Raw genomic sequence first — 12,461 nt, 5'->3', positions numbered from 1 at the left:
CATATGGCCAAAGATCAAGTGAGTTTATGGTGTGGTCAAGCATACCTCATGCATCACATATTGTGATCTGATCTTTTGCAGACAATCAATATTTTAAGCTTATTCTAAAATAAAATGAAATAATTTTGACTGAATTTGGTTGAAGGGCTTTTTGATTGTACAAAAAAGATGATGATATGCCATGACCATCCAAACCCTCCCCCCATCCCTCCCCCAAGAATCCATTGAACAGATTTTAATCATATTTGACAGAAAACATCCTGGCAGGAAGTCTTTCCAGATTTGTGCAAAATGATGAAAATCTGTTCTTAAATATGGTCACTGTTGCAAAAACTATGCAAGCCACTCTTACTGAAAATATATAAATCTTCTCCAAAGTTTGGGGAATAGAATTTGACTAAACTTGAAAGAAAGTATTCTGGTATAAAGACCTTTCAAATATGTGCCAAGTCGGCCTTCAAAATTAGCCACTGTTACTAAAAATGGAGAAAAAACATAAAGAACATTAAATGCCTTATTCAAAACCTCTGAATAAAATTTATTATAAACATTCTGATATGAAGTTCATTTCAGATTTGTACAAAAGATGTATGTTCACCATCAAATATGTCTCCTGTTACTAAAAAAGAAATTGAAAAACATTTAAGCAACTTCAGAAATAAATGTCACAGAAAGCATCCCAGCATAAAAGTCTTTCAAGTTTATACAAATAATGCCAATATTCCCTTGCATGTCACCACTGATGATTAAAATAGAAAAAACAATAAAAAACAGAACAAAAACATTAAATGACTTCTGAAACAATGATGAGCAGACTATGACTAGACTTTATAGAAAGCAACTTGTCATAACAAGCTTTCTGAGTTATATAAAATTATGCCCATCTGCCACTAAAAGTACAAATAAACATTAACACAGCTGTATTAAAACAAAAATGAAAATATTAAAAAAATATGCTAAACAGAATTTGACCAACTTTGAAACAATGCTTCTTGGCCTGTAAATATTGTATAAGTCATGCTTTTATGCAGTCAAGTATGGGTAAAGATAAACAACTTTAGAAGCCTTGAGGCAGTTGTTTCAACAACATACAAGCAACAACATTGGAAGAAATATCAACAAAATGTGTCCTGCCGACCCAGATATCCTGGCCAACTGTCCATACATTTGGCTATTAGGCCAACCAGTTAAGCTTTCTGTTACCTGCTTGGACCTCTTGTTTTAAAAACAGAATGATTCTTTTTTGTATGATTGTGAGGGGGCAAATTTCTGTAGATCTACGAAAAGCACATTAGTTCGGGCCAGAGAACAATTAATTAGATCTGTGGGGACAGGCGCTTGTTAAATCGCTATACAGCAGTGATTCGAAATGTCTGGTCGCACTGGTAGAGATTTTTAATTCAAGCATTCGTTCACTAAACCGTGAGACGGACTATTAGGGACACGGCTAACTTGATTTTCATAGTGGAACTGTCAAACTTGGAAAATTTCCAGAAACTGTTATTCAAAAACCTGGAAGGTCAAGTTGACCCCAATTTTGGAACCATCAGATAAAAGGCGGTAAATATATTTCATCCTGATTGGTTACGCTAAATAGGGGCGTGTTTTCCACACGAAATTTCCTAGCTGTAAATATTCCCCCCATCAAGACATCTAATTAAGCTTTGCTGCAAGAGTAAAGGTACACGGGACTCCGAGAGTCATTTTGGAAAAAATTCTCTCGTAAAATATTTGTCCAAGGGACTGGATATCTGGAAGGTTGACAGACACAATTTTGGCGGTATAAATGAACAACACTTGAAAGCACAAAAGGGGAAAATAGCTCTTCAGATGTATCCTCAGATGTACCTCCGCACTGACCTAAGTATCTGTGTATCTACATGCTTACATATCCATCTACCCACACAAGGTTTGAGGGCCAAAAGGAGGTAGGGCAGTAGGGAGGTTGGGAGAGAAAAAGCAAAGAAAAAAGCGAAAGGACAGAGAACAGCTACAGTGGAATTTTTAGTGAACCAGAGCTAAGCAGGTTATGCAATTGTATAAGGCAACGACTTTGATTGTTCACTCAATCTTATGATGAAATAATACTATCAGTAAAACAGATGAGCTATTTTTATAAATATATTTGTGTTTGGAAATTTGGTGAAAGATTTATTCGGAGAAGAAGTGTATCTTCCTAATGTATTGTGTTATTGATTAAGTTTTGATTTTCTATGTACGGGAGCTCGAGTCGTTCTGTTCTATATATCTGCTCAGAGATCTATTTATTCTACATATAAGTTTACTGGATCCGGGCAACAACACCGAGGGCGATCATCTCCTAGATAACGAGAACCGAATAAAATGGGTACTTTGAAAGAAGGTACAATCCTCCAATCAACCTTCACCCTTTACAAAGAGAGGGGGTGTTTTATAATGATGTAGTGCTTGATTTAAAGGATGACTGTGCACAATAGAAATACAGGGATCGTCCTGGGCTTCGCCAATGTCGCAAATTGCGATTTTTTTTCCTTATTGGCGACAAAAATATCCCATCTGGCGATTTTTTTGGCGACAGACTTTTTGGTTATTTAATTTGTACATACAATCATGGATTTGGACTGAATAAATTTAAAGCCAGAACGAAAGGAAGCCACAAACTTGACTAAGTAATGCATTGGAATCAATCTGTTAAACAAACGATCCTTTGTTCTTATTGACAACCCCATCTTTACAGTGCATTGTTACATCATAATCTGCTTATGCTGACATCTGGGCTGAGTACTGTATGCTGTGATACAGTCATTCATGCTACCGCACTATACCTACAACTGACCGACTTCTGAAGACGCGAATAGAACAGATACAATTAATTGAATGACTAATCCTTCTGTTTTTTTTGTTGTTTTTTTTACATATACCAATACAATAGTTTTGTTGAACCTTCATAGAAAACTGATAACCTTTGAAGTACCGACTACTGCGTATATATACAAAGCAAATGGAAAAAATCTCAATCACAATTATATCTGTCGCCAGTGCAGCATTTTACTCATTGATCTTTTCCTTTTGCCATCAATCCCGTGTTACGGCTACAGAGACTTAAACTCCGCAACAAAAAATAGCTAAAAAGAAAACAGTTTTGCATAATTAATAATAATTATTTATTTCTCAAAATACAGGAGTGAAAGAATACCTAAATAGGGTGTGAATTTATGCTTATATATACGGTACAATATTGCCAAGTGTTGACTCATGTAAGTTTCATTCGTGGGAATGGAGATCCTATTTTGTTTGTTGAGAAAATTTATACAGCATTCAGTGATCATTCTTGGGATTTAGGAAGCAATTCACTACAAGCTTTGTGAAGTTAGCCATAAGGGTGTGGGGGGGGGGGGCTGCTGAGAGACTACTGGTGTCACCTGTCAGCACTTTAGACTGTGAATGTGGATTCAGTAAGATGAACCTCATACAAACTGACATCAGAAATAAACTCTGCATCTCATCTCTCGAGAATTTAATAAGAATCAGCATGTACAGATGTGAAAAATTAGACTTTGAAACTGCGTTCAACAAGTGGGCAGCCCTAAAATCGCGACGTATCTTCATGTAACACTTTGTAACATTTTGTTAATGCTTGTTGTAATTAGAGTATTAACCAACCCATCTTTTGTAATTTTCATTGCCTGTTACATTAACAGACTAAATTAACACTTGAAAAAATGTACACTACTTGTTCTGGCGACACTTTTTGAAAATTGGCGACAAAATATTGAGGTTGGCGATTTTTTTGGCGACAGCTTTTTAAAAGCCAGGACCATCCCTGGAAATAGATATATAGAATTAAGAATGACTAAAAATTATTCAGTGGTTCCATATTCAGCTTGACTATTGTGTGTGTGTGTGTGTGTGTATATTTGAAAAGACGAAATACACCATGTGATACTTTTGTCAAACAAGACCAATATTTGATATCAATATAGTTTTTCAACCAAAATTATTGTAGCAAAGTATCTGTTTGAGCAATAAACCTATACAAGCTGGAATATTTATACAAAAGCCAAATAAAATTTCTTGGGATATGCAACCATTCGTCGCATAGTACACATTTTGTAGAATATCTGGCATATAAACCAACTGCTTGTAAGGAAGGACAAGCATCACATATTACCAACACACTATTTGTGGAAAACATTTTTAGATGATGATCAGAGGAAGAAAGATCCTTTATTTTGTAGTGATAACTAGCTTTCATGCATCAGTATGGGCAGACATAGTCCACAGTGATGCAAAATTAGATGTGACAGTTTGTGCAAAGGATCATTTCTCTTGATTTTAGCAAAGGAGGTGGAGCATGAACTTTTAAAAAATAGTTTGGTTAAATACATATACTCTGATTTGTACAAGAAAAAATTAATATATGTTGTATTAGTTAAAGAAAACTATCTTGAGGTAGAAGACAAATCTATCCTGGTTTGAAAAACCCTGCCCCAAAACTACCCCCCCCCCCCCCGATGTTATATGGTAATCAATATAGACATGGTATGTGTTTGGTTACACCACAATACACAATTTCAAACTTTGCTTATGGTTCTCAGTATCAAATAATGCACCTGGGGATGTGGTTCATGCTATTTAAGAAAAGTAAACCATGTCAGAATAGAAAAATGAAAACGCTCGACATTCACTTAAAATTCAATGACATTTCCATTCATTCTCTTAAAATTCAATGACATTTCCATTCATTCAGTGGTACTTTTGGAAATTAATATTGATGATGGGGATAGAAATAGAAGCAAAAGAAGAAAAATAAAAGAGCATTGCTATATTACTTTTCAAATACAGATTTGCCATTAGGATGATAATCTTGCATTTTGTGAAACCATTCCATATTGTATACATAAACAAAGGATGTTCAATGGATGAGGGAAAGACCATGTTTAGAAATTGTTTAGGGGAAATGTTATCAGAAATCAAGCAATGCCTATATGGCACTAGCAGTGAACTATCAAAGGACAACCATCATGAACTTCTTACTTATTATCTGAAACTGAAGATGAATATCCATTACTGAGAGAAAGCTTTGTATAGTCTATGTGCTTCATAATTCTTTGGTTAAATAGACCAAGCAAAGATCAACTATCAAATTTCTATAAATGAGAAGGGCAGTCATAAGATGGCTTTCTGCAAGGAATTATAGGTTTCTACAAATATGTATAGGCATCGGTAGATGTTTGCAACTTTGGGCTAGATTCTAGAAATTGATGGAAACTTCAGTTATCCTAGGAAACATTACCTCAAATTTAAGCTATTAAGATAGCATATCATGCAGAAAAATTATAAGATACAGAGAACATTTTGACTCAGAAAGTGGAGTTGGAACTGACCCAGAGTTCCCAAATTAAGAAGTAATCCACTGCTACTAAAATGTGCGAAGTCATAGATTAAAATGGAATTTTTTCCCATTGAAACCTTCCTGGTAAATTTTTTAAAAAGCAAATGCTTTGATGGTTTCAAACTCTAGTAGTAAAGATCTTTTTACAACGCTGTTGAATCAACTTTGCTGAGAGCTTTGAGCAATGGGTAGGAACCAGAAGGTGTGGAGTAGGCATCAAGTTGAAAGTGGCGTTTATCAGGGATGTTGATACAACACGGCAAAGAAAAAAAAATACAATTCAGACGAGAATAGAAGTCCATGGTGGGGTGTTTAATGAGGATGCTGGCTTTGTATGGTGGAAAACTTATTTGACTGACAATGGATACTAAACTTTTCTTCGTGTAGGGGTGGACACAGGATAGTTTGCAGAGATACAGTAGGCATTATTGCTGGACCAACAAGTTTTTTTGACATGGTCAGGCCGTCTTTGGATCTAAGAGGCTTATCACAGCTTGAAGCTCCAGGTGCCATTAACAAACCCATGCACAATCCTCAGTCCATTTCTAGTCATGAGGAGCTCGCGAGGATGAGTGTCACGAGGTAGGCCAAGAAGCCCTACATGAAGTGAATGTCAGTTGACATGTGGTCTCTCCTACTTAAGATATAAGCATGTCGGCACCACATTGTGAAGCTTTCTGAAGGCATATAAGCATACGTTCGCAGATAGCCGCATCATTGTTGAGTATTATCAGGCATCGGTCGCGTATGCAAGTCGCAAAATGATGAGAGCTAAAGCGTGTAGCTATTGTATTTGAGACTGTTAGCCTAAAAGTTAGGGAAGGAGGGTGCTGTTGGTCGTAACGCGTCTATTTGATGTGCAGGGTAATCCAAGAGGTGCTTTACAGCATGATGACTTGGCAAGTCTGAAGGTGAGGAGTATGAATGCTACGATCTTGACGATCAAGTAGTGCCACCCAGGCAAGCTTCTGGCATAAATTGGAGATCCTGCCGCCGATGATGCTATTAATAGCACCCATGCTGGATACATCAGGGAGATGGACGTAAAGGGCAATCTTAGAAAGCTAGAGGGCATCAGCAACAGAACCAAGAACATTAGGACCATAATCGATGTGAAGAAATGTTTGGTGTTCGTCTCGAGTTTTTAATGAATATCGACATGTACCTATTTCTGACAAGTTGGTTCGAAAGAGGTATGTTAATATTCAGCAAATGGCATGCGAAGGCCAACAACCAATCATTTCCCAATTACCATTCTGGAAAGCCAACAAGCTTTCTCAGCTTCCAATATCATGGATTATGATGCTGAGCCTGCTAATGGCTGGTCTCCAGCTGACCGACTAGTCTGGTCTCACAGGTAAGGAGACATGGAACTCCATGTCAACAGACTTCCACGAAGTTGCATCTATGAGGTGAACATGGAATGTGAAAAGGAGCTACACGATGCGCTCAGCGACTACCTACTGATGACCCTTGTCCCGAAAGTTCCAGAAAGCTAACTCACAACCTGTAAGGTTGTATGTGTGAGTGTGCGTGCATGACACTTGTCTGATGATGTGGTTTATGGAGCGATGCGTGGTCCACTACCAAAATCTGCAACCTGACACCCTGCTTGGGATGCGCGTTATGAAGGTCCACCATGCGTTGGAGTTATGAGTACAGTGAAAGGTCGGCACCCTACAAGCTCGAAGTTTGAGAAAGACGTCTTCAATTTGAATAATAATTCTATCTTCAGGGCGACTATAGAAAACGTGCTGGTGCTGATACTGGTAAACTGTGTGCGACTGAAGGGTGACGTCGTTAAACGGGGACGGCTTAGCCAAATCGGCTTTCGAGTTGCGGAAAGTGTGGGGCTAAGCACTGCAGTGTAGCCTTCGGTAAGCAAATCTCCTGGGCATGCTGGGACACAAGCAGCTACTGGGCCAGTGCACGGTTGAAATCCTCTGCAATACCCCGTTCATAGTGACCGCAGGTCATGCCTCGCTTTACAGCATGCTTGCTTATCCAAGAGTTGCAACACATAGTTCATAAACTCCCAGTAGGAGTCAACCTGCATTAGTTTGGGCCACCTCGGTAGTACTCTCTTGTTGGTAAACTGACAATCTTGGAAGCATCTGTTATGGTCAGGAATAGCTTTATGCTAACAATTGGCTTTATCAACAATGGTGAGCGGATACTGGTACATGTATTGCCCAACTTCGTACGACACGGGCAAGATGTCTGTCTGATGCATCTTTTTCAGGTTTGGATTGTTAAATAGCCATCAGTGCTACACGACCTGCTTCTTGAGCTATTCCTTGGCGGCAATTAGCTATACCGTGGCAGCTTCTGCCCGCTTGCTGATTGTCACTACCGCCCCTCCATTAACGCCACTGGCTGTAGAATATTGCCGCGAGTTCACTTCAGCATTAATCTGCTTTTTCAACTGTTCTGCAGACGAGCAGTACACTCTCCAACTTTATAGTACATAAAGTGGCATGCACTTGCTTGGCTAGAAATATGTGTAGGCCTCATAAATGACCGACTAGCCCACCGATGGTAAATGTAATTTCGTATGTTTGCTGAGTGGGCGAGGACTGGGGCTCTGCTAGTCGCCAGGTTATCCTCGCATGATTTTCGATTATTATTTGGTAACTTAATTCGCCACGCTTTTCGTCATGAAACCTTTCATCGAGGTAATCGAGATACCCGTTGTACTTACGTTGGCCTGTGCAGCTTTGATATCGACCCACGTCTTGTCGTTGTGGACTCGTTTGGCATTGCTGCAAGTCGGAGAAGATAAAGTTTGAGCCAGAGAATGCGAGGAAGTTAAAATTTGCATCTACACTGCCACGTATAAATCGAATGCTTCCTTCCGAATGATATCAGCAGGAGTCTGTTTAATTAGCATGTTGCCAAACCGATCAACTGCCAAATTTTATTCGCTCTTGGATTGAAATGTTCATCAATCTGCCATGCTCATTTTCTATATCTGCCCTAGATCATTAGGTTTCGGAGTATTGATCCTTTAATATAACAGAAAATGGTTCCTACCACAGATGCCGTCACCAGCTTCGAAATAAAAATCAAACAGAAGAGGTGGATTACAGATGATGATATATACAAACAAATACTAACATTAGTATCTTTACAGCCCTGAAGTCACAAAATGTATAGTGATCATTAACGTCACCAAGTAAAACAAAAGGTGCTGGTAACTGCTCAGAAATGTTGCCAAAATTAGACTGATTGATTGTAATGCTGGCTGGAGGTGTATTGAACAAAAGTGGGAATAGTCTACATGGCAGTATAGAGATTAATTCAGTTGTGAGGAGTCTTGTTATTTATGATGCTAAACACACATCCAATAGCAGTAGTATAGTGGGAGTGTATAGCGTCAAGGGGACTTTAATGTTAAAAAAGTGTATATCCACTATAGCATCTATGTAAATTTAACATGGGAGCACAGGATATCCACTATAGCGTCAAGGGAAATTTAACATGGGAATATATCGTGGAACTGTATAGAATCAAGGGAAATTGAAATGGGAATATATTTTGGGTCTGTATAGTGTCAAGGGAAATTGAACATGGGAGATGGATATAACACAGACAATAGACAACAGACATTTTTTTAAAGAAATTAGGCAAGTAAGTCAGTTTCTTTTCGAGATATAGGAGGGGCCCTGAAAAGGGCCTTTGGGTTTATGTTAACCTTATTCCATGTTAACATAGAGGGCATCGCTTAGGTCTTCTTCTTTTCCTCGAACATTATCTCACGTCTGGTCTGTAAATTAAAATCCTCTTTAAACAGCCTTGTCTTTCTACATAGATTTTCTTTTCCACACACTTGTATCTGTCATCCTGACAATAGTCCATGATGATCGGATATACATGGGTAAGTCCGTACGAAACAGCATTGAAGAGACGAGAGCAGAGGATTCTACGTCAGACCACATGTTGGTGACGAGAACAAGTGAAGGAATGCAGCGAACTGCAGTTACTTATAGGGGAAGGGAGGATCGAAACGGATTGATTTCATTGACCAATCCAAACACGCGTTACAAAATTCAGTCATCACTCGTCCAATCCGATGAGAGCAGTCTGTGATGTCACATTCCCTATATAGAGCTGCTAGCGTCTGTGCGCAGTCAATCCATGCGACACAGTTTTCAAACATGACGGAAACTCAAAAGACGATGAATTGGGGTGCACCGGCCGTGGCAACGAAAAGCGACGGAATTGCATTGACTACCCAAGGGAACCCAGACTTACTTCCAGAAGAGGTGAATTTGAATTAGGATTTTGTGGATTTTCTTACCTCGCAACAATTTGTTCTGGAATCAGTACCTTCGCCACTTTCTCCTTCTTTAACACACGTGGAAAATTTTAAACAGAGAGAGAAAGAAGAATTGGAGTAATTTATACAGCAGTAAAAGAAAGCAGAACAAGCTTTTCTCCTTCAGCAACAGCAGCAAGAAGAAGAGGTAAGAAAGAAACAAGAAGAAGAAGCAGCAAAGAAACAATGGTGCAAAAGTCAAACTGTCACGGTACTGTTAGACATTTTAGCGAACTTAAGAAGTCTGAAACAAATGTATCAGACTTCTTTATTACGACCGAAGAGAAAAAGACCTTCCTGAGCTAAACAACCCAACCCTGTGACTGCACCTACCATATCACCCTTATTGATTTCTACCAAATCATCATCGATAGTACACAGTCCAGAGGTAGGCCTTGGCTGTGGCAAAGGCTTAAGACAGTTAAAGTTGATTGTTTAAATCAACAAATTACCCAAAGATCCTTTTCAGGACCACCCATTTCTCTCGAAAAGAGATAGTATTTCAATTGCCAACATCAATTAAAACTCAAAAAGCTCTTTTTACCTTATTGTGTGTGTGAGTGCGTGAGTGTAGGTTCTTATTCTAAAAATCACAACTAAGAGACACTTACGTTTTATGCCTCTTCTATTCTGGTAGAAATTTTTTACAATTCAATTCACAACATAATCACTATAAAAAGTTCATAAACTTCTTCTGTCTGTCTTCACTCTGATTTTTGAATTTCTTCACTTTCACAGTTTTTTCCTCCAATTCTTCAATTTCTCCCCTTCTTCTTTTCTTCTCCTGTTTCTCTTTCTGCACGTGTCTGGGTTCTTCTTTGGGGGAAGGTACCTCTTCTTTCTCTTCATAATTCCTCTCTTCTTCTTCTTGCTTCTGTTGTTTCTTATGGTAATCTGGAGACCAATGTCCTTTTTCTTGACAATGATGATAGGTATCTTGACTTTTGTCTCTTCTAACCCCTGTTTTGCTTTTTTGACGGTCTGGACACTCTGAAGACCAATGCCCTTTATTCTTACAGATATAGCAAGTATCTTGACTTTTATCTCGAAAGGAGGGAGAGTAGTCCGTCGGCTTGTCTGAAGAACATTTTCTGATGACCCCTCGCAAATCTGATGAAAAGTTCGATCTGTGTAGGCTCTTCCATTGTTCTGATCGGTTTGAGAGTGAAATGAATAGTGGAGGGACAAGAAAGACACCCTTTATAAATGTATGATGGGCTGCCATGGATATAAAGTGACCCATGGTGTTTAACATGTAGTCATTTGACTTTTTGCAGTCAAGATGAAACGATCGAATCAATTCGTGAAGAAAGAAGAAGAAAGTAAGAGGCAGAAACGTGATCTATCGCCTCGTACCATCGCTGAAGTCTTGGCACAAATTCATGCCAGTGATTTTGAAAATGACATGAGTGAACCAGATTCCAAACCCAGCGATTCTGCACCCAGTTCAAGTTCACCACCCTTAGTAAACCCTGGAAAGTGCTATCATATTCGAGAGACCGAAAAGCGCTCCTCTAGACAATTTAGAACCATGGCTTACACCTACACGGTGAAGTTTAAATATTTAAAGTCCGACGTACCATTGGAGAAAGCAGAGGGCTTCATCACCGAAATGTGGGATTCTTTGCTAACCACACTGAAACGACAATGTGAGGCCAAAGAAGACGATCGCTTGAGCCTTTCCATACAACAAGACAGTTTGAAATCCCCGGTTTGGATCGAGTTTAGCAGCCCTGCAGAATTGATTCCATCCAAAGTCATGGACAAGATCCAACACATACAATAATCCAATGACCAGTTTCACATCATCGATGGCAAAGCCACACTGTCCGTGACCCACGTCTCTCCTCCTCAAGGGACCGGACAACGCAAAAAGGTGTTATTGGTGGACGACCTTCGTAACATTAAGCGTAGACTCGTCCGAATTAACAACCCTCAAGACCAGATGTGTTTAGCCAGGGATATCGTGGTGGGACGAACCTATGCCAACAAGAACGACACGGCAGAATGGAAAAGAGCCTTGAAAACTATTCAACAATCGGACCGAGCCAAACAACGAAATGAAGCAGAACTCCTGTTACAACAAGCCGGGCAGTCCAAATACACACCCTGTGGCATTCCTGAAATGCAAAAATTGAAAGATGTCCTAGCTCCACGCTACACCTTGAAAGTGCACCCTCAAGAAGTGCGCGGGTCTCTGTTGTTTCGAGGCCAAGATTTTAAGGACGGAAAATACATTCATGTCTATCATCACAACAAGCATTTCGATACCATTACCACCATCACCGGATTCCTGGGATACAAATATTACTGTGAGAAATGTGACTATGGCTATAACAATCGAGAGCAACACAAACGTTGTAGATCGAAATGCTCAGGATGTTTGGCCTCTCAACCCTGTCTGGACGAAGAACAAGAACGAGTACATTGTTCAGCTTGTCAGCGCACTTTTGTCAGCCCTGCCTGTTACCAAAAACATTTAAAGACGAAAGGTTCACAACAGAAATGTGCTTGTCAACTGCTGAGATTGTGTCCTACCTGTGGACAAGGCATACGTACCAATAATGCCAAGGCACACGTATGTCCAGGAAAGAAAAAATGTCACATTTGTCACCAAATCATGGACTTGGAACACCAATGCTACATGCCAAAAATATCAACCCCAACAAGAGGAAAATGAGGACCACAAGAAGAAAGGGAATTTCATCTTTTTCGATTTTGAATGCATGCAAGAGACCGGCATACACATTCCTAATTTCTGCATGGCTC

The sequence above is a fragment of the Sinohyriopsis cumingii genome, chromosome 8, assembly GCF_028554795.1.
Source record: "Sinohyriopsis cumingii isolate HCF-2022 chromosome 8, ASM2855479v2, whole genome shotgun sequence".
NCBI lineage: Eukaryota > Metazoa > Mollusca > Bivalvia > Unionida > Unionidae > Sinohyriopsis > Sinohyriopsis cumingii.
The sequence above is the reverse complement of the archived record's forward strand: the minus strand, read 5'-3'. Positions refer to the sequence as shown.